Source organism: Dermacentor albipictus, chromosome 1 (assembly GCF_038994185.2).
Source record: "Dermacentor albipictus isolate Rhodes 1998 colony chromosome 1, USDA_Dalb.pri_finalv2, whole genome shotgun sequence".
Lineage (NCBI taxonomy): Eukaryota > Metazoa > Arthropoda > Arachnida > Ixodida > Ixodidae > Dermacentor > Dermacentor albipictus.
In genome coordinates this window covers 194,840,267-194,866,878 of record NC_091821.1, presented here as the reverse complement: position 1 = coordinate 194,866,878, position 26,612 = coordinate 194,840,267, and the positions used below count along the sequence as shown (strand labels likewise).

The window sequence follows — 26,612 nt, the reverse complement described above, 5'->3', positions numbered from 1 at the left end:
TCAGCACGACGGTGCACCAGCTCACAGCAGCAGCCTTGCCCGAGCCTGGCTTGACGAAGCCTTCAAACGCCAGTGGGTCGGACGGCATGGGCCAGTGGCATGGCCTGCAAGGCCACCGGACTTGACACCTACCAGGAGGGAGCCTTTCTAGGGAGATGGGGAAAGCCACTCCCTATTTTAACTGCGTTCAGATTATGTGTCCGGCGCAGTCGGGGCTATCGTTCCGTGTCAGTTTACACTTTTTCCTTTTGTGACAACCAGCGTAATTCACATAACGTTATCAAGCTTGTTATAATGCGTGTTTGCTTGTTGGGTTCTTGCTCCAAAATTCGAACTCATGAGCTTGTCATTTTTCCTCTGCATGCATTCTGCTAGCGTGAGAGTGCAATTATCGCAGCAGAAACGGGAGCCGCACTGTATTTCAACTGCCGCCTGAACCCACTGGCGTTTATCACTGAACCAATCACAACGCGAAGCTCTGTCGTGGCCAGCACGAAAGGCGAGAAGCGAGCGACGTTTTTTACAAAGCACGGTTGAGAGCGCTGTAATCGTGGCGCATTTGGGCGCACAGAGCGCGCTGTGACGTAGTATTTTTAAAACTGCACGGCCTTTCATTTTTCCCGAATAAAAACGACCACGCTAGGTCTATCTCGTTGGAAGTGCCTGGGTTGGGCAATATTTCTGGAGCTCCACAACTTTCCTATTGACGCCTGAACATTTCAAACTACATTTTAAAAGTTAATTAATGTATCTGGGCTAATTACACAAAAGAAGAAAAGAAGACGAGGAAAAAATGGTATTGTATGTTTAGATGAACGCTAACATCCACGTGATTTCTGTTCTGAAGAACGCATAGGTTTTTTCAAAATCTAGGTCCAAGTCCGACCATATACATATATATAAATAAATATATATATATATATATATATATATATATATATATATATATATATATATATATATATATATATATATATATATATATATATATATATATACATATATATATATATATATATATATATATATATATATATATATATATATATATATATATATATATATATATATATATATATATATATATATATATATATATGGAGGCGTGTGTGTCTGTGTTTCGAGATAATAATTGTCTAAGTGTCCGACGAAATGCAGTGGTGTTCCAGTTACTTTTGCGGTTCAATGAATAAAACAGCGTTTTCTTTTTAAAAATGTAGCTGAAACGCTAATGCATTTTGTCGAACACTTTAAAATTGATATCTCGAAACTGGTTCAGTCTGGAGAATTCGTTCCAAGCGAACACGCCTTGCGATGTCACCGGTTATAATTCACAGGTAGAAATAGTGACCGTAATGTTAATAATTAACAAAGTTAGTTAACATAATTATGTTAATTACATAAGTAAGTATTTTGATATTTCGTAGAAGTAATGGTCGACTATTACATCAAGCATCGGAATTGTGCTATCTGCCACAAACAATTTTTAAAAATTTGGTGCAGCTACAAAAAAAGCACCCTTTCTACAAATCTTCAAAAGCGTGCTAGGTATTGAGCGGATGCTCATGCGCCACGTGCATTGCTTCCACCAGGTTGCCGTAAATCGAAACCCAACTAGATTTCATTTGCTTGACGTGTTCTCCGCTTTACTTAGGAAAGTGAATAAAGGAAGGGCGGCGTGCTATACTCAGTGATTGCTGCAGGCAGCGGACTAAAGTGCGTTGCCCCTCGACACGCGTGTCAATAAAAAGCTACGCCTGCATCGGGCTGCCAGCTCGTGCTTTCCGAAGCCGGCGTCAGCAGTGCACAGATCAACGCCATCACTCGGTCGACCGAAGATCTCTTTCTTTCGCGACCAGGAGCGCGCACCGCTGAAGACCGTATCGCGTGTTCCGCGGCCAACGACGCCGCTGCAATTTGTTGGACTGCTGTTGGTGCGCCGCCGAGAGCGAGAGAGAAAGAGATATATATAGGTGATGGGGTGGGGGAGAGGGGAGGTAAATCTTTTCAATATGGCGTCCTTCCTAACGAGCGCCATCGTCTTCAGGCTCGCGCGGCCGCCATATCACCTCCTTTCTTTCCCGTGAACGCCTGGCTGCCTCCTCTCTCAGCGCCACGACATTTCCCCTCGTCTGCGTGTCGGTTTTAATTTTCACCTGAAGCGGCGACTCGGGCAGCCAGCGCCATGACGCCAGCAGGGACGCCTGCCAGGAGGGAGCCTTTCTAGGGAGATGGGGAAAGCCACTCCCTATTTTAAATGCGTTCAGATTATGTGTCCGGCGCACTCGGGGCTATCGTTCTCTCCTCACACCCGACGGCTTCCCCTCGTCCTACCGGCAGTCGCTGTACGAACGCTGTGAGCAAATCCCCGCCTCGCATCCTCATAGAGCAACCATCCTCATGGGCACGCGTAGTTTGCTTAGAGGAGGCTCTTCCTCTTTCTTTCCCTCCTTTTTTCTTTGCCCTTATGTCGCGGTATTCTCTCTCCTTTGCTAGCGCCTTTCTTTGTGTTGTTTGCATTCCGCGCGCGCGGACCCCTGTGTCTCTTGGAAAGCCCTCCTGTGTACGTATCGATTCACGAAGCTACATGCAATAAAGCGGAGTTCCCCGCACACACGCCTGGATGCCCGCTTCCTCTTTTCATTCTACCAATTCCGCTTTGCGAAACGAAGCTTAATTCTTGCGAAGGTTTTGTTCGCCTTCGTTGCTTGTGTTGGTGCTCAGACCCTTTTTACGTGCCGCTGCATTTCCTGCCGAAAGAAGTCGCTCTGTTTACCGTCGGGATCTTTAAGAGACCAGCCTGACGAAAAAAAAATGCGATTGCAGGAGGAGAAATTTCTGCACTTTTATTTCTTGACCTCAGCAATAACTGCGGAGTTTATTTTTGAATTAACACAACAAGCCGGACGAGTTGGTTACGGAACATGCACCTAGAGGTGGGCAGCGCAACCCGGACCACCCTTAGGAACATGTTTATTTTTTACTAATAACCCTGCGTAGTATGCTCGTTCCTCTCCTACACGAAAAGCTTCGCAAAAGCTTTCCACATAAAGAAAAGAGCGGTGATGTTAACCGTTACCACCCCTGCTAAGAAATTCGTCTTGCACTCTTCAGCTGTTCGTATATTTCATAAATGTGATGAATTTATACGTACCTTAAGTTGTCAACTCTGATGTTACGGCGTATGTTGCCATATCTGCAAGAGCAGTGCCGTCTTCAAAGTTTTCACGATAGAGACATGGAATAGCACACAATTTCTCTCTCTCTCTCTCTCTGTATGTGTGTTTTGTAAGGGGAGGGGAGCAAGGGAAAGATGTAACAACGTAAGAACGCCAGAAAATACTGTAAGAAAATATAAATTAACTTGATTTTTCTCCAATTAGGCTATTTGCAAAGACATCACTACAACAGGTCAGTGTAGCTCTTTTTTCGCGGCTGTAGTTATGATATTGACCGTGCTTACAAGTGAGTATTATTCCAGTTTGGTCTGTGATTTCACGAACAAATAATAGCAACCTTCGTTCATAAAATCATATCACAAATTAATAACTGGCAGAGTACATTTTATACACCAGTCTCAGTGAAATTATAAAAGCCAACTGCAACAAAATTTCACTTTGTCTAATTTGGTAATAAATGGGTAGTCTGGTACATTAAACTGAAGCCACCTTGGCAGATCTTCTGGGCTTTTAATTGTCTAATTGTCTTATTCGCAGCCCTTTCTTGGCGCCTAATCAGATGACGCGTGCACATTGTGGCTTGCAGCTATGACGTAAGTCCTGGTATGTAAGCTCAGGGACTTGTCAGCGTGCCGTAGGCAGTGTCTAATGTCAGAGGTCATGCGATAATATCAGGAGTCATGCGATCTCAGTCCTGCGTCACTCCCGCGAGCGGTAATGACACACACACACACACACACACACACACACACACACACACACACACACACACACACACACACACACACACACACACACACACACACACACACACACACACACACACACACACGCACGCACGCACACACGCACACACACGCGCAGGCGCACGCGCACACGCACACGCACACACACACACACACACACACACACGCACACACACACACACACGCACGCACACGCACGCGCACGCGCACACGCACACGCGCACGCGCACACGCACACGCACACACACACACACACACACACACACACACACACACACACACACACAAACACACACACACACACATGAAGAACAAAGCCGCTAAAGGACTATGTCGCCAAACTGCGGTTAAGACTGACTACTACAGTTCTTCGGGTCACCTAGTGGTTCATAAACCAGATCTCATACGTTACATTCGTTTTTGTGGCCTCCATCGTACCGCCTTGTCAATCAAAAAGACATATAACAGTCTCTGTAACGAATGATATCCACGCAAGGTTAGCGCGGACGCCATACAGACCATGACAAACACGTTTGACCACAATGACGTTGTGCACATTTTGTAGGAACTCCTACCGTATGGGAATGGCCGAGAGCCCGATGTGCGACTCCTGTGGGTGCGAGGAGTCCATCGAGCACCTATTGTGTACCTGCCCTCGCTACGATGTCCAACGCCTCTCTCTGCGGGCAACTTTACACAGACTAGACTCGAGACCGTTCACCGAGTCAAAGATACTCGGACCATGGCGACAACCGTCACTGGCTCGAAAAGCGATTCGTGCACTAGTGCGGTACTTGAAGTGCACGGGCTTAAGAGACCGCTTACAGCGTACCGATGATGGCGTGACGACGGTGACAACAGCTGGACGACAATGGCATGGCAACGGCGGTGCACCTCCGCTTTATTGTAAACTCGTTTATTCCGGGGATGCCGGATACGCTTCTGACAATCCGATTTAAATCATACAGATCCCAGGTACCGTGGGAGTCTCTCTAAGCGAAACCGTGGTGAGCCGTCAAGACGAAACGGCACATCTCGATAAGAGACGAGCAGCACACTTTGGTCCCGAAGGCGCCCCGCAATCGTCAGCCCGGGCGACGGAGAAACGCGACACAGCGTCACCACCTACTACAGCCGCTAAGCCTTCAGGTTCCACAAAGCTTTGACTCGACAGCCACGTGCGTCTCAAAGAGTTGCTTGGCGTGCGGCGACGACGACGCACCGCTGCTCGGTTGCGCGACAGCAGGTGCCGCCAACCGAGAACATGCAACCGAGGACTCCATAAACCAGGGTGAAAGAACCAAAGTAGCATATTCTCCTTAAAACATATTCACTAATATTTAAACTCCAAACACTGAGTGGAGCCATGGGCTTCTCCTGCAGAACATCCTAACTGCAGTAAAGCACGCTTTACAGGTCAAAACATGAGGCGGCGGAGGATGTACGGCCTAATGTATTTAGACGGAAGTTTTCGAATACGAAGTTGGAAAATAGATGTTTATAAAATGCTCAATGACATGAGTCGTCGTGGCAAAAGCCCGGTTAAGCTGGTCAGTATAAATCTCTGTACTTTGCTGTCTACAGGACACGCTATTCTGCAAGAGCTGCGTCAGCTGACGCAAGAAATGCCGAACGTTATCGGTAACAGTCGGTATCGGTGCCTCCTTTGTGTAGGGGGAATGGTAGCCTCTTTAGCAAAGTAACCCAATAATGTTCGAGAAAAAGGCTAAATACACATTGCGGTTAAAGGCACTAAGAGTTATCTGTACCTGCTCACGCAATCTAGTGTCACCACGGCTGATCGATTCCACTTATTTACCGAACAAACTAAACAATAGAGCAACGGTTACGATAATTATTTACCAAGTAGTGTAGCTATGAACGAGACGCTAGCGATATTTACAGTTCTTTATATGTTCTGCACTTCGCCACCTACGCGTCAATCTATTTCCTCTAGTGCCTGATGCGATTAAAGCTACAGACAGATACATATGGTTTATCGCACTGGGCCTCAAATACGCCCCCGTGTATAAAAAGCTTCTACTTCAAAAATGCCACAATACAATTTTTTAGAAGTTATTTCGTGACACAGGAGGCGGCGCCTGACATTCTTTGTCTCGTACGCCTCACAGAACTCTTCCACTATATGCCTTGTTCTTCGTACGCCTTTGCAAGAAAAGATTTCAAGATGGTGGTCCAATCACCCCCAAGTGTGCGCGTCGAGCGCAAAATATGGCGGATTATTATGCGGGCGAAATGAAGCTGCGTCTCCTCGGCCCCGCTGGCGCCGACGGCGACTCGCTGTTCTCGGTTTTCCTTTCGCCATCCCTCAAGGCGGCTCGCGTCGAAGGAAGGAGAAAGAAATAACTAGACGCCAGGGCTCCTGAGTGCTCGCCATTAAAATCCTTTCTGGAAGCAAATGATGGGGAGAGGAGCGAACAGAGAGTGGGAGGACAGAAGAGGCGAGGAGGAGGGAAACCGAGTGGAAAGGAATGCACGGGGAAGGAAAGGGCGGGTGCCCGCTGCGAGACGCGCTGCGCCTGCGCAGACTGCGTAATTACTACGGAGAATTATTAAAGAGTGCGCCGCGCGTGCGCTCTCATTTGCACACAGCGCCACCGCTTGAGGGGGAAAAGAGGACGGTGGGGAAAAGCACGCCGGAAGGAGTCGAGAGGCGAAGTTTTCCCTACAGGGAAAGACGGCTTCGCAGGCACAAAATAGTGCCAAAGGCTGCGGAGGGCGAGAGAATGGATGAGGCCGGATTATTTCCGCTAAGATGATGCCGAAGAAGAGAACGCAAAAGGCAGCCGACAGCGCTTTGAAGGGAAAGAGAGCGAGAGGGAGGGAAAAAAAAGAACAGAGAAGTAAAAGATGCAGAGGGGCGTAATGAAAAGCGAGAAGACAGAAACTGGCATTATTTTCTTTCTTTATTTTTGGTCTTCTTTCTCCGGGGGCTTGGTTCGCTCTTACCCATAGCGATTTCCTCTTTCCTCTCCATTTCCCCAGATTTTTTTTCTTCTCGATTATTTTATAAATTGAACGCCGAGGTATTATCATTAGGAGCAGTGCCGAGGAGCTCGAAAGAGCAGCCAACAACCAAGGAGAAAAGCTCCTCTCTGCGGCTTTTAGGAAAGACCATGAAATAAAAAGAATCAAATGAGGTGAGGATTTCGGGGGCGGAGTTCTGCACTGTCTCACAAACGCGAACCAGATTACGCCTGCTTTCTTTTTTTTTCTCTCTCTCTCTCTCTCATTTTGTATAGGACTGTGGTTTCCATAATGCTCTTAAAAGACATTAGCATTTCTCGCACGTTAGTCTAGTGCAGCGAAAGGAATTGTTGCTTCTTGTTTCTTCCGATGAAATGAGAAAAAGAGAGCGATGAAAAGAAGGGGATGGCGATGAGTTATGTAATTATCGCTAGGCTCTCTTTTGATTCGCTCATTCCTGGGTTTGTACGTCCGTCCCGCCTACTAGCGCAGAATTATCGCGTCGTCCAGTCTGAGGTGTGGTTTTTGGCTCTCCTTCCCTTTGTAAAAGCACTCCTTACAACGTCTTTTTTTCTATTTACTTTTTGTCTGTGTGTAGGAGGGCTACAGATGACATTCGTGATTGTGTATGCTTCGTGCTTCATTTTTTCTTTTTTTTAATGCAATAGATAATCGGGCTACTCAACAGGACTTCTGGACTTGGGTTTAATTTTTTGTAAAGACTGCCATTTAAACAATTTTGTTGTTTCAACTAGATACGAGACGCTAACAAAGTGGAACATATTTTTAATGGCTGAATTTTCTCGTTTGGTTTCACAAAATGTTGTTAGCATATGGGCATTTTCAAGTTATTTCCAGTACACGGTTCTCTGAAATTTGGTACGTAAATCGGTTGATTAACACAACAACAATATCGTATTCTTCGCAAGGAAAGTGCTCATGTTAAGAAGCTTTTATGTTTGTATCTTTAATATTGGCAGAATCGGCAACTTTATACGAACCAAGTAGAAGCATTGGCACGTACTTAATTGATTGTGCGACTAAGCTGAGTCGTTCAGCCTGAAATGTGCGAGTGATTGTGCGGTGCATTATCCAAGTCTGCTCCGCCCTATGTTCTAACGTGAGCAGTATGAAACAGAAGACAAAATATGTTGAATTGTATGCCACAGCAGCTTGTTCAACAGAGCAGCAGTTGTGTCGAACATAGTGTTATTATCTGATACAAAATATTCTATGCGAAGTCTATACGGCGCACGACAAGACTACAAATTCATGTTTTCACAACTACGGCGTCGTGGAATCTCTAGAGCACACCTTGCTTGAGTGCCCAGCATAAAGAGACGAACGACATCGATAAAAAATGAGCATGGAAATGCTCGAACAAGGCCCCTTGACACTGACACTGAAGCTGAGTCGATGAAAAAAGCACAAATCCCTGGACTTATTGTTTTAAATATGTTGACTCAATTGGTTTGCTCTCTAAACTATGGCTCACGCACGTCGTCTCATCAAGAGAATGATTTTATTTCATTTTGCATTAACGGTCAAGCTTTACCAACGTTATCTACCTTCATTGTATCAGGCACTTACTCTACTCTACTCTACAAAGATCGAGTTCGACCCTTTTATTATATTTAAATAAGTTATCGCCGTGGCGGTGTAGCGTCTTTGGTGGTGCGCTGCTAAGCCCGCGTTCGCGGTATCAAATCCGGGCCGCGGCGGCCGCATTTCGATGAGGGCGAAATTCACAAACATTACAAACATTACATTTCACAAACATTACATTGTACCACTATGGCGTGCCTCATAATCATATCATGGTTTTGACTCGTAAAACCCCAGAATCTAATTTTCCTGTTTAAATACATTCTTGGTTAATTTAACCCTTCCGGAAATACGTTTACGTATTATTTGTGCTAGAAAATACATGAACTTTTGTTGTGTAAGCGCTTAATTTAATACCACAGTTGACGTCAACACGTGGTGTCGAAGAAGAAGCGGTATAACGTTCATTTTCTATTGCCGTAACTGTAAAGCATTTTCTGCTTAAATTGCAGGGATTGGACCCCGATGCTCATCGTCGGCAGTGGAAGATCATTTCCGTTTCCAAATGTCCTTATTGGAACAAAAAAAAGTGTAGCGTCGGATACATCTTATTGATTGAAAACTTTATTATTCCACCGAGCTGGGGTGCCCGCCTCTTAACCTACACGTAAGTAGGGGGGGAGGACGAAGCAGTCCCCGCGCGTTGAGTACGGTGAGTCTTCATTTATAACCCTGTAATGCCGTCACGCAGTTCCAAATCAAGGCAAATTAGAACGATATGTTCCCTTTATTTCTTGCCATGCAGAACCCCCCCCTCCCCCCCAAAAAAGAAATAATTAAATGTTTTTAGGTATAACTTTATTAGTACAGTAATCAGTTAGTAATTGTTTTGCTGAACCAGCCGCAACTGGGGAACAGGGTCTTCAGCGTGTCAAAAGCATTACTATAGGCTATGCGTCAATTTCCTGTGCTTAAATCAGAATTTTGAGCATAGCACATATATTACGTTGAGCATTATAGGAATAAGTAGAAGTATTTCGGTCTTTATTTCGTTGTAGCTGCTTATGCGCCAGCCGATTTAAATCTATAAAAGAAAAGTGGGACTTTTTCAGTACCAACAGGGAAAGAAGTGCACTTCATAACCGGACAAACCAACGTCTGCCCAAAGTGGCGTATGTTTTAACTCAGAAGATGTTTTGCCGTTTGTAAAGTTGCACGATATCTTTATTTGCTCGTTGACTCGGGCATAAATTTTGCATTTGAGTGGTTCGCGTCTTAATGGAACATAAGGCGTGGATATATATATATATATATATATATATATATATATATATATATATATATATATATATATATATATATATATATATATATATATATATATATATATATATATATATATATATATAGCTTCATTCTTTACCGACTCTTAATGCGAGTCGCAGCTGTCGGAGTCCAACTGAGTCCCCGGTCTTGGTGGTGAGTCCATTTGACTTCATCTAGTGATGTGTTCGGCATGGACTGCCTGCAGTGGCCTAGTGTAAGGCTGTTTTTGCGATCGAGCAGTTCAGCTCGTCCAACTACAGGGCGAGGAAGGAATGTTCGAGCGAATCGAGTAAGTATGGAGTGCGTTGGGGCATTTACCGCATATTTGACACGCCGGTTTGCCACGCCTGTTCTCAATGAGAGCAGGACACGTTCAAACTTTCACAAAATTTGAAGCTTATGCTACTCCTCCTAAGGGGCCCATCACCCGGCCTCGCCGGAGTATTTTCTTGCACACTGCAAGTTGCAAAGCTGTGCACAGGGAGTGTTCTACTGCAGGAATGTTTCAAAATGGCAAACTAATAGCGAAGAAAGAAGCTAGTAAAACGTTTTGAGGCGACAGTGGAAAGAGGCGAGATACCCTCCTTTCAGCAGAAGCTCTTTCTGCAAATAGCGTTACAATGCGGGCTTGTTTTCGTGGCTTCTCGAAGTACTATTGCAGCGCATACAGATGAAAACGCAAAAACACACATGAAAGCGCCATATGTGTATCTTTCACGTGCCTTCTTGCGTCTGTATGCGCTGCAAAAGTACTTCAAGATATTTCCGGGAGTGACGTTCATCCCCTGTCTTCTCCTATAACAGTATGAGAGCACACGTCGAGTTTGCGACACAAGTCCCTCCTCACCTTTTGTTTTTTTCTTTGCCTGCCCCCTTTCTCTATCTCGCGCTCTTCTCTCTCCTCAGCGGTTTCGAGTGCTCTAGATTTCACGGAAGCCCTCTTGTCATTGCTGTTTTCTGCACTTGTGACATGGTAGGCGAGACTTGTGACATGGTCGCTTCCGTCGGGAAGGAAAACACGGGCAAGTGAGATTCGTTAGAATTTTCAGCTGTTAGCTGGTATACATATGTGTAACATTCTGCTAACATGACGACCATCGCGATACCACTCGCAGCTGCTGGAGTTTATGGCAAAGCAGAACAACGTCGATGTCCTAAAGCTCACCTAAGGTGCCTATAGAGCAATCTTGGAAATTGTAAAACTGCGCAAATTGTAGTTTCTGACAAGCAATCAGAACGAAATTCTGCGCTGAAGTTGGCCATGGTATGTCGTAGTAGGCACTTAGGCACTGCACCTTACAGCACGATATTGTGAATTTTTGTGCACACTTTAACTCTCAACGTCTTCAACGTCTTACGTCTTCAACGCACGCACACTTGCCGTGCGGCGAAGATGCAGCATGGCGTAATGAGAATGGAGCCCCGATTCGAAGTTCGCTTTCTTCCTTAAAGAGCCCCTCAATGTTTTTGTACTTTGAACATATATATGTTGCAACATCGACGTCTTCGGGTAGCATGTGTGGGTTGCCGTCACCAAATAGATCACGTACTCGTGACACCTGTGGCAGAAAGAATGGTCTGCATCCGCCGCCAAGGTTTCTGAGTGGTGGCGCTGGCTAACACTTCCAGTGTTAATTCTAGTAGCAAAACATAAATACCTTAGAAAGTGGATGGAAAGACGGCGCCGTGGTGGCTCAATTGCGCACTGCGAATACGTGGATTCGTATCCCACCTGCGGCCAGCTGTTTCATTTCCCTTAATTTATAATTGCTTTAATTCCTTTAGCAAGTACAATTAATTGCCCCTATGTTGTCCTTGTTTGTTGGCTTTTAATATATATATATATATATATATATATATATATATATATATATATATATATATATATATATATATATATATATATATATATATATATATATATATATATATATATATAGGCAGTGTATATTTGGCATTCTACAGTAGTACACATTTTGCGGTGAATACTTCAAGAATAATTAGCGAACCCGCTTAGAGACATCTTCAGTAAGGAGTTTCTTAATGAGCGGACAATTGACGATTACGAGGCTCGTAGAAGGTACACTGGCTACCGGAAGCCTTAAATCTGCGGGGACGCGGTATAGCTGCCCTGCAAGAACACGCGGACACATTCCAGCTGAAAGACAACAACGATACTCCGTTTATTGTTGTTATTTATACTAAAGTCACTGCCACGTCCTCCACGCAAGTTGACTTCGATAGTTACATAAATTATAGAATTGGTACTTCAGTTTAGTCTGATTTGTAATTAATGAGATCAAAATAGAGAGGGTTTGCTGGAAGGAGAAGATTGTAAAGTATCTAAGTTATTCTATGAGGTCGCTTAGCTTTGATCAGACGCTGTGTAGGCATTGACGCGCGTGGTGGACTCTCGCCTGCCTACAATTGTTAACTCGATATGAAAATCAATTAAATCTGCACGACACAAGCGGCAAGCAATAAGAACGCCCTTACGCCTGGTAACACTTGTCTCGGTCTAAATATCAGTTGCAGAATAAAAATAAACATAAGAAAGAAGAAAGACGCAACTATGCAACCGGAGTTGTCAGAATGCTTTTTTGCACCCAAGGCCCGGTCACATCACCGCCAATGCATTACAATGGTGATCCCGCAGAGAGAGGCAGAGAGCAAAACGCTCCGCAGCAGGACAAGGGGAGAGTTGCCTAGATAAACGCTATCCGAAGAATGGCTCGGTAGAAAGCGCCTAGAAAGCGAGGTTGAAAGGAACAAGGTGCCTAACGGGGGAAGCGTGATGAATGAAGGCCGAATCTTCTGGGTCAAGGTCGGCGCGCCTATGGGGAGAACGCCGCGCCACGCGTTCACCACGCGCGCGCCCGTCGAGCGCGGAGCCGCCAAACACACACCAGATGAAAGGGGTGAAGGCCCCCTTCTGCTTCTCCCAGCGACCCCCCCGGCCTTCCCAGTGGCAACCCTTCCGTACCGGCAGCTTCTCCCTTTCGTTGTGCCTGGGAGCCGGCGCAGGCGCACGCATGCTCGCGCTCAAAACAGCCCGCGCCTCCTCGGAGTGCAGCGCTCGCGCCGCGCACAATGGAGCGTTTTCTTTGTTGCTGCCTCGATGGCGACAAATGTGCCTCGCTGCTAGAGCCAGCGCTTTGCACGGCTCTTCGCGGCTCGCGAAGCGCTGACGACGGGGTGATCCGTCTCACTCTTGACTGGTAACTTTTCCGCGGTGCCTTTTTGTCTCGACGTCCTATTGCTTCAAGCAAGAGGCCGACGATGTGACTGTGACGAAGTCGTGGCAATGTAGATGATGCGGTGTGAGTGCCCGGAACAGGTGAGCTGGGACCTTAAAAATTTTCAAGCGTATTCGTTTGCTTTCCAGCCGCATATAAGTTTGGCATGCTGCTGGTTCCGCACGACGGCAAACAAACAAAACCTGAAGCCTTATGATTAGGACTGCAACTCTTTGCGACAAGGTCAGCGCCCGAAAGCTATGTTGTAATGTAACTTCGGCGCGCACTTTTCCACCACTGATTTCTAGTTCCTTTCCTTTTCTCACTGCTTTGCATTTCTAAAGCAACACTTCTAAAGCAACGTTAAAAACAACACATCAAAAACAAGCATGTCTAAAGGAACGCTAGCATAAAACAAAAAGAAAAAAGAAAAACAATAAAATAGAAGGAAAGGTAAGAGAAGGAAATGAGAGAGAACTGGCTTTACACTGGCTATTATAACCAACATAAACAACTCACCAAATAAGAACAGCAAAGAAAAAAAGCTTTATGTTTCACAACGCTCTGCCTGTAAATTCGATGATTTCACGAAAAGCGCAACCTCTTCGTAATTCATCGATATCAGATAACAACAAAGTCAAAGCCAATGAGTCATTTCGGTCTGATGTTGCTAAACCTTTATTGTATCAAGGTGATGGTGATCCAAATGCACTGCATCAGCCTCCGACCGGCATCCACCTCGTTAATGTTTCTGCCGCGGTATACAATGTACTAGTGAAGTATATACGGCGCGTGAATCTTTTATCGAGGCGTGACCAGATTCGCAATCGTAAAGAACGACACGGGACTTGAAAAATGACGGCAAGGGGGCGGCAGCTGCCATAGCTGCCCTTTCTTTTTTCGGGCGATCTTTCTCTTTTCCGCATTTTCGTCCTGTGCGTCGGCCCCGATAGGCACGATCCTAATTATCGCGAGACAGACGCCCGCGCGACGCCAAATCGCTTAGCGTCCAGGCGTCTAATCTGTGGCCGCGGCTCAAAGAGTCCCAGCTTTATTACCTTCCCAACCTCGCGGCTGAAACACCCAGCCACACGCCTGCCCGGCTATCCACCCACGCCCGCGAAGGAAAAAAAGAAAAGAAGAAAAAAAAACCTTTTGGCTTAACAATTCCCGCACCCACGGCTCGGGAAAACGAAGGAGAGGGCACCTTTTTTCGCCCATTTTCTTTTTCTTTCCAAAAATCCCTGTAGTTCCCCCCCCAAAAAATGGCCTGGGGAAAGAAAAAAAGCAATACAACAAGGAGGAGAGCGATCTCAAAAATACGATAGAGAGATACGTGCGTGGTTGGCCATGGTGATGCCACCCAGGAGCGATGAATCACGCCATGATTTATTAATGAAAACTGATCGCCTCTAATAACGCAAGCCTGTCAGAGGTGACTACACGAGCAACGAAAATTGGCAGAATCATGCAGTGCGGTGATGTGAAACAATACCGAGTTTGGCTTGCATTTCGCTTTGATGCGATGCCAGCGAATGTTATGAGGAATAGTTCAATGATTGGGCACTTCGAATTAGCTGCAATATTCAAGATGCCCGATTTATGTATAACGTGTTTTGTTAGAAAAAAAAAGCGCGATTTACTGATACGCTTAGTTAACCAAACGCAAGGCATATATAGGAACACGAAGAAATTAGCATGCGTCAAATTGAAGTTCTTCCGGTCACGCTTTTGAGCATTTTTTAGTACGCGCTTACGCTTCAGAGTTGGAGTAATCGCCATTCTAACAGTTTCTCATAGTAGTCTTGGATTTACTTGCTTTAAACGCTGCCTGAAACACACGGACGCACATGCACTCGTACACACCACTACCGGTCTGAAAAACAAACACGCACACACGAACACCTACACAAACACAGATGTTCCACATCCATCTCCCTGGCAATGACTCGCGCTGGCTAACACTCCCAAGGATGTTTATAAATACACGCAACTAAGTACCTAAGGAAGCTGACGGAGGGACAACCGTCATCGTGGCTCGGTGGCACGCGCAATGCCGTGGTTGTGGACTCGGTTCACAGCGAGGGCAAGGAGGGCAAACAGTTGCCTTTTTCATTGTCGCGTCTTAATTGGGAATGTGCGAATTATTATAAATTTAACGCTTATCATTAACTATGGACTATACAGTGAATATACCGTGAAAAAAGGCAGCTTAGCATGTACTAAGCGTGTTCAATAATTGTTAGCTTCGTTTGAGTGTACGTGGTGATTCTTTATTGTGGCCCTCATTAAAAATATCCTCATTAAAGGCATCTTCATTTTTTTTGTGCGACTCAATAAAGATAGGCTGACTAAAATTATCCAGTGGCAGGTGGAGCATTACTGCGCCATAAACTGAATGACTTGAAGAGAAGGGCATCGCAGTGTGAAGTTGGCTAATTAACGAAGTTACACTAATTAGCATTCTAGTTATTCACTTTAGGACACATGTCCCAATCGTGGCATTGAATCCATGCAGTAATACGACTGTGATAAAGAGCAGTTCATACGAGTATAGCTGGAAAAGCAGGGCATTTCACCGTGGATTTTAAGGGCGTCCTTCTCGAAACTCGGCTACTCACAAGACTTCTGCAAAATGGATGAAACACTCTCACTTGTTGGATTCAGTTCAGCTCTTAGGACACGCGTCTGATAGTGAGACTCCTTTAGTTAGTTAACATCATACTGCGATTTGCGGTGCTAGTATTGTGCGCTTCGTCAGTCCATCTGATGAGACATTACGCTCTACATCTGCCATAGGAGATCGTCGACCTGTGACAGCGCTGTTGCGCATTGGCGGCGGAGAACGATTATCGGTGGCTCGTCGCCTCGCTGAGGCCTGTGTACCAGCACGAAGGTCGAGCTCGTTCATTGGCAGTGAGCTTCAAAGCAGTGCCGACACGGCACAAAAGCTTGGCCATCGTAGTGTAGTATTTAGTGAGGTTGAAAAAAAGTTAGTATGACGTTCATGGCGAAATCTAAAGCTCTTGCACTGAATTATCGCAGAACTAATCAGTAATTAAAGAGGGAATAATGTATGCCAGTTAATTAAAGAATCACTTTCAATATATGCATGTGTGTGTGCGTGTGCATGTGCGCGTGCGTGTGCGTGTGCGTGTGTGTGTGGGGGGGGTTGTGTGCGTGTGCGTGTGTGTGTGTGTGTGTCTGTGTGTGTGTGTGCGTGTGTGTGTGTGTGTGTGTGTGTGTGTGTGTGTGCGTGTGCGTGCGTGCGTGCGTGCGTGCGTGTGTGTAATGATGACCTGTAAGGGTCCCGCTAACGATGGGTCAGCCTATATAGGCCCACGACACGGGCACTGAAAAGGTGAGCTGAAAGAACAAGGGCGCCCTGGCAGTGGCTCCCGCAACAGGTGACCGTTGTGTTGTTGCGTAGACACTCTGGCAACATAGTTCCACAAACGCCAGGGACGTCCTACAGAGGAGCCAGCGCCCAGTGCTCGGACACTTGCGCGCGAACAAGTGTAGCGCCGGTGTGTAGGTGCGGTGCCGCTGCTTGGGAGCTCCGAGCCAGGAGCCGCGTGTTCCCGCTGTGCCGCCCTGGACGACCGGCCAGGCGCACGGACGAAGCGTGCAAGGCAAACACTTGAGTGCGGAGCCGGCCCGAGGATGGTGATGAGGCGGGAAAATAACAGCGCCAGCTAAATCCATTTCTCTTGCAGCGGTGCCTCTTGTGTTCGCCCTTTCCCTCTCTGCAGGTGACCCTCTGTTTTCTTAATTTCCTGTCACTTGCAATGTTCCCGCTGAGAAATAATTTCGGGCCAGCGGTATTATCTCGCTGCGTCCTTTGTGCGTGTGTGTATGTGCGCGCGTGTGTTTTCTCGATTCCTGGCGTCTCGCTCGATTCGCCCTCGCTCTCCTTAGCCGGCGTTGTTGTTTCGCGAGCTCCTTTGTTTCCTTCCCCTCTTCTCCCGCTCCTTCAGATGTGGTGGATATTGAGCTCGGGGCTTTCTTCATGCTCCACAGCACCCGACTCGGCTTTTGTGCGCTCCTGCAGTTTTCGTGCTCCCCTGTTCGCGCGCCGCTTTCTTCATTTGGTGGCAACGGAGCCCCGATTGTTTATTTTATGGTTTATTTTTAGAGGCGGCAGACCCCGCGCAAATTGCTTTTAAATGAAAGAACAGAACCAGTAAGGTTCGGTGCGTCGAAGCTCCACTTGACGTCCGCTAGGGAACAAAGAGCGCCAAAAGAAAAGCGGAGCTTATTAGAAGAGCTTTCCGATAAGGAGCTGATGTACACCGCGTGAAATGTACTGCACCGGACACTAAGGTGTCACAAATGTTCTTTTTTTTAATGCAATAACCAGGGGCGGCTTGCACGAACATTTAATAACGAAAATAATAACGAATTTAGGAATGCCTTCTTGAATGTTTTCTAGATAACTTTTAGTCCGCACTAGAAGACGTTTTTTTACTTCGTTATTATATTTCGTTATTAAATGTTTGAACAAGCCACCCCAGGACTCTCTTCGAGAAGTATGATGAAAAGGTTGTTGGGCCGTGTATGGAGTTAGCTGGTATTTCTGGCAAAAAATAATACTAACAATAAAAAGAAGCTGGGGCAGGAGTGGGAGCAGAGGTATGCATAGAGGGTTTGTATAAACCAAGAGCTGGCCATTCAAATCGCTCATTTCCTACCGATTTTAGCTTATCCGTCTACGGTATCGTGAGAAGTCGCGTACTGTTGATGTCGATGAAAGTGGTTGTTTGCTCTTCCTTCATTCTCTCAAGCAGATTATTACTCCGAAATGCTTTTCAGAGGTAATCTCACATATAGTTTTCGTTTTAGGCTATGTCGCGAGAATCTGGTAGCCTCTATCCCTGCTGACACTAATAATTAGGTAACGTTGAGTGAGGCGTATAGCCTGTGTTGTTACCACACCACACTTAGGTCACTGTTACATTGTGCGGCGTTATCATTAGCATTTAATCAGAGCACGGATGATAGGACTTGCACATAGCACACAGTTCGGATATTTTAGCTATAGACGTGACTTGGTCATTCCATCCTGCTTAAGTCAACATATCAGTCGCTTTTCCCAGCGTTCTGCTGGGACTGCGCCAAAACCTATATACGCATCGAGAAAGACGCGCTTGGATTAGCTTTCGCATTCCTCATCTCGTATACGAGGCTCACGTTTGCTGCGTCGTCGGCGCGTGCGACCACGATACAAGTGGCTTTTGTGAAAAGCAGAGTCGAGCGCTCGGACGCAGCCCGCTGCAATCTTCGGGCGAAGCCAAGAAAGAAAATTTCAGCCTCACCGAAAGAACCCGCCTCTGACGAAGGCACGACTCCTATGAAATAAACTGGCCTCTTTGTTCGTTCATTCCCCGGCGAGTTCTCGCGTTGGCGCGTAGAGCAAACAAACGCTTCCATCTTGCGTTTCATTCTCTTTCCTGCCCAGCGCCTTTCCCCGCGGCGTCCCATTTCCCTTATTTGTTTGTGCCGCGGCTCGTTTCTCCTCTATTCACTTCTTTTTTTATTCTTCTTCTCGCCGGTGTTCATCAATGAGCAGAAGAAGGGGGCGAGAAAAGAAAACCTACGCACATAAATGAGGAGAATCAAGAGCACGAGAAGGGTCCCCGAGGAAAGAAACTCCTCGGCCTGGAATAAAAGCTGAGAGAGAATCTAATTATTCGGTTCGAGCGAGCACGCTGCTCTCCTTAATTCTTTTCTTCAGTGCCCATACCACGGAGCCCGGCGCGCTTGGCGCTCTCAGGCGCGCAGTGTGGTGCCTGCCGGTCTCTTACGCCTGGCAATCTCTTTTACTCCCTCCGTTTTTTTTTTTCCACTTCCTCCTCCTCCTCGCGGGCCGCTTTTATGCCCGTTGGTCTTGCGCTCGCGCCTCTCCCCCCGCAACCATCGCCCATATATACTTGGCTCGAGTTCTGTCTGGAACGGGAGCAGCGCCTTGTTTCCCTCGGCCGCCTCCTTTCGCCGCCTGAGGAGCAACGCGCGCCGAGGACAGGCGACAGTGCGCCGCGTGAGGGGGAGAAATCAGCCACTGCCGAAAACGCGCTCGCTCTTCGGGGAAAAGCAGCGACAAAGAAAGAAAAAGAAGCGATGAGCTACACAAAGAAAAAGACGAGAGAGAGGAAAAAAAAGAAAGAGTTTCGGTTATTAAATGTGTGTGGTTGCCATTGACAACTTTGACGTATTCGTGCTGCTGGGCGAGCATTATTATTGTTTCTGGTTGTGTTTTCATATTTCGCCGTCTCCATGGAGACGCGTGCCGCGGACGGAAAGGCGGGCGCCATCACAACCGAGAGGGAAGGAGACGCGACCCAGTGAAAGTGCGCCGAGGAAGACGAGGAGGTTAGCTCGACGAGAGGAGACGGATATTATTTTTGCGTACACACCGCGGCGGCAGCCCAAGGCTTCTGCTGCTGCGACTGCTGCCGCCGCCTCGTCATTCTGGCCCCCTCGCCTCGTTCTCTCTTTTTATACCCTCTGGCTTTCCCTTCTTGGTCTTTTCATATGGCTCGCAGCATGCCGTTGCCGCTGCATGGTTGCGAGGAGAGCGAAGACCGTGCCAGATGCGGAGAAGTGCAAGTTGGGGAGAAGGGAAAGTCGCGGGCGAGGATTGTTCGGACCCTTGTGCCGGGCGCTGGGATGGCGCCCGGGATAACGATCTTGAATTGCTGCCTCGGGTGGTTTTCAAATGCTCCTGGCTCTGTAGCCGCCTCTCCGTCTTTGGCGTCCTCATCCTCGCTTTCTTTTTTTTTCTATTTTTCCCCCCACCGTCGCTGCCACGCTCTCTTGTTTGTCTGCTTGCTTCCTGTGTCTCTCCCTGGCAAGCGTGCCCGCGCCTCCGCTCTGCTCACGTCTCCCTTGGCGCGAAACGACCGGCCTAACGCGCCCGAGCTCCCGACGCCTTGTCTCGCAGCAACCGTTTCCTGTTCTCCCTCCATGACTTCGGACCTGTTCCCTTTTACCATTGTGACTTCGCGCCCTTAGATTTCTCCACCACTACTTTTTACCTGGCGACAACTCCTTACTTGTGTTTCTTCGGTTTTTTTTTAAACTTGAAATCAAAAAGGGAACTTCTTTCGCTTGCTTATTGTTTCGTTTTTCACCCCGCATGCGCACGTGGTGTCCTCTCATTATGAAATAACTTCAATGGCGGCGTCATTAAGTTATTTTCGTGAACAGATTGTAACCTCTTTCGAGAAATAAAATTTACGCGCATTAATTTGTTAAAGACCATGAATCAAACTGATTAAGTGCAGCGTATTTAACAGTTTCTCTTCATCAAAAATACGAGCTTCAGAAAGAACACATCGTGCTGCGTCTGAAAAGACAGCCAAACGCCAATTATTATATGATATAGATACGATAATATATTTCTTTGTCTGGCGGAGGGCCAATTGCTCTGTCCAAAGGACAACAATAATGCACAGAACACGGCCTAGGCGCTGTGCCACAGGCACTCTTATATTCGATATAAGAAAAGGCCAGAGTGCGCTGTTTTCCCGCATAGAATCCGATGAAGAGGCTGGCCGTACCGTCTCCGACCAGCTGGACTCTAGACCATTTTCGGAAATGAAAATCGTTGGACCATGGCCGAACGCGTCGATGGCAAAGAAAGCCACGAAAGCGTTGTTGAAACACCTAAAGTTGACAGGTCTTGGCAACCGTGTGTAGAATCGGTGCGAACCTTCAAATGCGCCAGAAACTGTGCTCTCTCTATCTCATCCCTCTCTTTATCTCTCTTAGTCCCCATACCCCTTCGACCAGTGCAGGGTAGCAAACCAGACGTGCGTCTGGTTAACCTCCCAGCCTTTCCTCTCTTCTATTTCTCTCTCTCTCTCTCTTTCTCTAAGCAACCGTCTACTCGTAGTACAATATCTAATTGCATATGCTAAACGTTCTGTGAAGAAGATAGTTGCCTCCCGACAAAAGGGGAAAAAAGGCAACAGGCCCTATGGCCAGCTTACGTATTACAAGACCAGCAAGCCAGAGCCTTAAAAAGGTGTAGAAATAGATCAAACTATCCGAGAAATATTACGCTACGTGGTATGGCTAGTGCGGGTCGGCGGTGGCTGAGTGTCTATGGCGTTCTGCTACTGTGAACGAGGTCGCGGGCTCGGTTCCCGGTCGCGGCTACTGCATCTTTATGGGTGTGAAAAAAACAAGTATCGCTTGTGTACTAGGCGCACGCTGGAAAACCCCAGGTGGTCAAAATTAATTTGGAGCCCTCCGCCTACTGCGCAGGCGAAGTCAAATGGCCTTCAGTCCCATCATTTACCTTAATTATTCTAATTTTATTATGTGCGTGACCGGATCCCCATATCATTCAATGAGTTGTACAAATTGTGGGATGAAATGTGCATACGATGTTTCAGTCTAAGCTTTTGGAAGTGTTTGGGCGAATTGTATGCGAACATTTTTTTTTTCAGATGCCTTGTTATGTGAGTGCAGGGAAGACGCGGACGCTGCTCAAATTTTTTTCTTCGAATTCATTATGAAGTTGTCCTGAATTGTTCGTGTGTTCATATGCAGCGGTCTATTGTTGGCTTAACATGTGCAAGGGGAAGGTGTTATCGCCACATTATGTGCACTATTTATTGTATGGCAGAGAGAGGAGTAACAGGTGATGTCACCCACGGCTACATCACCTTCACCTAGAAATATATTAAAGAAGGAACACCAGTGCGCATATTGAGCACTATGATACCTGCTTTTATAAACTTCTTTGACATACTTACGCAACTATTAGCGCATGCGATGACTGAAAAATTGCACATGCTTGAACAAATCGTGAAAATGTCGATTGTATGGTATGGTATGAATAACTTTATTGAGGTCCTGAGGGATCAGTCCGGGACTGATGCAGGCCGCTCCCGCGTCGGTACAGAGAGGCCGAGCCCCTCTACCGTCACACGGGCCCTCTGGACAGCCCTGAGTTGGTCCGCCAGCACTTCACTGTGCAGCATCCACTGCCACCACTGTTCACCTCGAGAACCATCACCGGCCAACGTCGATTGTGTCAGCCTTCATTAAGAACAGGCAACAGTACTGTTCTGTTCTGCCAGCCTTTAAGACACACAGCTTTACAAGTCTGCAAGTACAAGAAAGCGAATTCTAACGCTTATATAAGGAAATATTGCACGAAAATGTGCACTAACTGGTTATTTAACCATTAATAATACTATACAATATTTTTCTAGCATGTCACTTGTTGTTATGGTCATCGCTGTACTTTTGAATCCTAGGTACAGTTAAAGTCCCAGGTGCAAATGCACCTTCGAGGTGCAGCAAATATACATCTCATTTACAAAATGCAGTAAGACACGAAAAGCTGCGAATGCTGCAGCCGATGAATGTTGACAAGAGAGAAGTTTGAACTTGGTGGCACATTTTGCTAGGATCAACGGCTGTGGTAGAAATGTTCGGCATTACCCAGACGTCTGTGTTTGTACTTCTTATATGTAGGAGGAGTAGTAGGTCTATAGGGTAAGCAGATTGAGAGCCGGTGATAACAAAATCACTTTGTTTTCTCCCGTGAATGTGAAAAAGCCCCCAATATTCACCTGTACCATAGCGATCACGTGCATTTCCCAAAACGTTTCAACAGACAACTTGAAAAGGTGACAGATACCTGTAGGCAGACGGGGAATTGATGTACCACAGGTGGGGGCTCCATGAGAGGTGTCTATAAATAATGGGATCAGAACGTTTGTTCATCCTGCTCATGGTTTCCTATGCCGATTGTCTGATGTGCAGTAATGCATCATGGGCACGCGTGAACGCCACGAATGCACCTTTTCTCAGATGATATTTAGAGATCTTCACTACAAAATTAATTTCAAACCTGTTCCTCACTCGCACCTGAAGGTGTGTTACACCGGATGTCATCACAATGGGAAAGTGATATCATCAGAGTACGTTGAAAATTAAAATACGAGAATTGAAGCCGACAATTGGTTTGTGCAGACGTTTATCATCTCCTGGACCTGACGGAATCTCGTGCAGAGTGCTATGCTGTCTTGGTGAATGGGGTCGAAGTGTTGCCAGTCGATCTCCGGAACGAATCCTGGCGAGGCGGCGCGGCTCCCACAAGCTGCAAAACTGGTCATCTAGTTCCGTTTCGGAAATATGGCAAGTCTTCTTTGATACTTACGTCCTACAGCCCAGTCATGTTGGGTAGCTACATGGGGACGTAAATGATGATCTTTGCACGTCTAGAGGTAGCACAAGTAGCACAATGTCTGTCCAAACACCAAATGCTACGGCTGGTTTCCGGCAGGACCGCTCATTACTTGATTATGTCGTCAACATAGTAACGTACGTCATGCACCAAGAGTGCTGTAAATGTCTATGGGCCGCCTTATTGCTTGACATCACAGGGGCGTATGAAAGCCTGTCGCAAAAAGGCATCATCACGCTCTTCATGCGGCGGGCGTGAGTCATTGGATGCTTCGCTGGATATATAATACAGCTACCACTTTCTTTGTGAGCACTGAGGATACGCCAACTTCGCATTACACCTGCCGCAGCGATATCCCCCAGATCCCTACACTGTCAAACCTCCCGCGAGTAGATCCCCTCGATTACGTCCCAAGCACATGTAGTTACGACTAAGGAGAAGAAACAGCTGAAGTCGTGCAAGTATTATTATGTGCGCCAAAGGCAGATCACTAAAATATTTAATATATTCCTAATGGATACAGGCATTTTACCCGATTATACGTAGACGCGAAATTCCTAGGATTATCTGTATATTCGTCGTCACCAAAGCTTTTGAAGTGTACTGGCCTGAGTAGCCATATTTTGTTTTACTGTGTCTCGTCTTGACGTGCGTGTATAGCGTTCACTTTTTCCCAATTGCTTTCTTTCTACTGCTTCACTTAACCCTGAGTAGTTCAGAAAATAATACTTTCATCTTCTTCATCTCTACTTTCCTACTTTCTTTTCTTTTTCTCGATTTCTCTCTACTCCTATAACTCAGTTTTGACCATGTTTGCGATCTTGAAACGCAACTCGTTTAAAAGGGTGTTGTTGTTGTTCTTATTTTGACAGGGCGGACTGACCGACTGGCTTTTGGCGTACAGTTCCGGGACGAAGATTGCGCATCATTGTTAGCTTGGTACTGGTCCTTGCTTGCCTTCGTACTTCGAATTACGCAGAATAAAAAGCAACAACCTTAAGTAATTCGTAACAATGCAAAGAATGATACTGACCCTACTTCTGTTTCTTGTCTGCTTGTAGCCATTTATTCATTGCCGGCTACTAAAGAATGTACACGTGGTCCTGTAATACTAGACTTCTTGAAAACAAGAAAGGAAAAACATGCTAAGACTGAGCTAGCCACGTATTTGGCCATTACTTTATGCAGCCATCACACGAATTAATATTCCGTTTCATACTTAAGGTGCAAAGCTACGCAAGAAGTTCGGTCACCAAAATTTATCGCTCTGCACGCTTCGTCACTACATCGCTGCGCGATCTGTTCATGCTTCGGTGCGCGCCAACAGCGTTACCTCGCGCGAGCATGCACATAAGCCCGCCGCGATGGGCTGTAAATAAAAACCCTACCAGAAAAAACAATGAAAAGCAAATTGATCTATAACAACGTGCTAGAAGCTGTACACCATAGTTTGTTTATTTCAAAGGTGAAAACTTTTTTTCATTCTATCTGAACCTATATAACGAACAGTTCCACACAATTGCGGTAAAAAAAATATCGTACTTCTAAGTGCGAATGCAGCCACTCCACAACGTTTCTCTGGCCTCAACAGCTTAGCACCTGATGTATGAAACGTAGTAATTACTCAATTTGTGGCTGGGTGTTGTACTTTCGGTTCTTTCGTCGCTGATTATTTCGCGTGTTGCATACTGGTATTTCTTATCAGGAAGTGCTTTCGATTGTGGTGTTGGATGATATGCTGCTAGTTTCAATGCCGTTTTAGAATTCAATAGGGCATGGTCTTGTTCGGGCATCATTTGTTTATGTGGAGGGATGCAGCAAAAGAATATTACGTTCAGAGTTACCCGAGATGCGGCCATCGCCAAGTGCTGGCCTGGCCTGCCGCAGCCGGCGGCCGAACCGCCAGCGGAAGGCGACGGCTCGCCCGGGGCGCCTTGGTCGGCCCATCGGCTGAGTGCAGGGCGGGCCCTCGCTCCGCTTGTTGGAAGGCTCCAATTAAGAAGGCGGTCATATGCAAATGCGACAAGCGACGGCAGCGAGAAAAGAAGAGGAAAGATCGATCGCCATTAGGGAAACAGTGCGCCTAGGGCGCGGGCGACCGTGGGGTCGATTTCTCTCCGCGCAGCGCTGTCCCCCTCTACTCGGTCGCCTGTCCAGTCGTACCTCCCCACCATCGCGCCTCGCTCCTCCTCGCCACGTAATTCCACACTGGTGCCACTAATGAATTCGGTCCTCCTATTCGTCCATCGACGCCTAAGGAAAGAGTTGGAGGGGGATTGCAAGTGACGTGCCAACCCTTCCGATTGGCCAGCCCGTCATCACAAGTTAATCGAATGGAGCGCAGTTCGTTAGTGCGTCGCTGGGATCTCCCCCTCAGGGAGGGAGAAGTTAGGAGTCAGGCGGCACCGAGCGAGCGGAGGAGCCTTCCTCCCAGTGCGACCGCTGGCCGAAGAAGCGCGGCCGAATGGCTACCGGAAGGGCTGACAGGGGCCGCGATTGGAAAACTGCGCCGGAAGATGCGGTCAGACCGTAGTCCTGACCACTCGGCGTTTGCTGCACTGGATCGCGGAAGGGGTGGCTTCTGGTGGGAAGAGAGCGGCCGGCGGGGCGGAAAAGGTCAATACTGGCGCTACCATGATTGGCTGCCGAGAATCCTCACGCATGTCCTTTTGCGATGAGGAACACATGCCGCCCCCGTGAACGCGGCCTGTACTCCAACAGTCTGCTCTCGATGTTGCCGGCATTTTCTGAGGGAACGGCAGCACGAGCGATGAAAAGGCGCGTTACTTTGGGCATACAAAGACAACCAGCGCTCTCTCTCGGGTGGTCTGCGGCTGAGATATGGCTTCAGTTAGCGCATGGCCCAGTTCACGTATAAGCCTGTAAGAAGCCACGTGAAAAGCAATTGCGCAAGCCCACGAGTAAAATTAAAACGTAGTGGCCGCCCTTCGAGTGAATATTAAACCCCCGATATTTTTTGTTCTCAAGGCTTTGGTAGCCAGTTGCAAAAAGGCACCACATACCCGCGGCGTAAATACCTACAAAACTTGGTTTATGAGCTTGTTTCTGAATGGCGGGCACGTTATTATGTGAGCAAAGTGACAATAAAAAACATGAACGTTGCAATTAACTTATATGCATACAATCATAACGAGCTTTACAGTGGTGTTTGACATGCACCCGTAAGTTGGATATGCCCACTTACTCTAACGAACTGGTTGATTCTCGATCACAATGTCGACGAACGTATTACTCAAAGAGGCAGTGAAGTGTCAAGGAACGGCATGTGGTGAAGCTATGCTATTCATTCATATCGCTGTTCTACACACAAAGCGTATTCTATAATTTTTCATCCTGTCCTGGACCCTGTACGGGCGGTTGTGAAAGC

The 26,612-nt window shown here is 46.8% G+C and overlaps 1 long non-coding RNA gene across 1 annotated transcript in view; it reads left to right on the top strand.

The window, feature by feature from the left end:
• LOC139056195 (uncharacterized) overlaps positions 1–24,216 on the top strand; it is a 32,765-nt gene extending 8,549 nt beyond the window's left edge. The window contains exons 2-3 of the long non-coding RNA XR_011512205.1: positions 23,011–23,175; positions 24,097–24,216. This is a non-coding gene — a long non-coding RNA (uncharacterized lncRNA). The remainder of the gene's footprint in view (positions 1–23,010; positions 23,176–24,096) is intronic.
• The last annotated feature ends 2,396 nt before the right edge of the window (positions 24,217–26,612 follow it).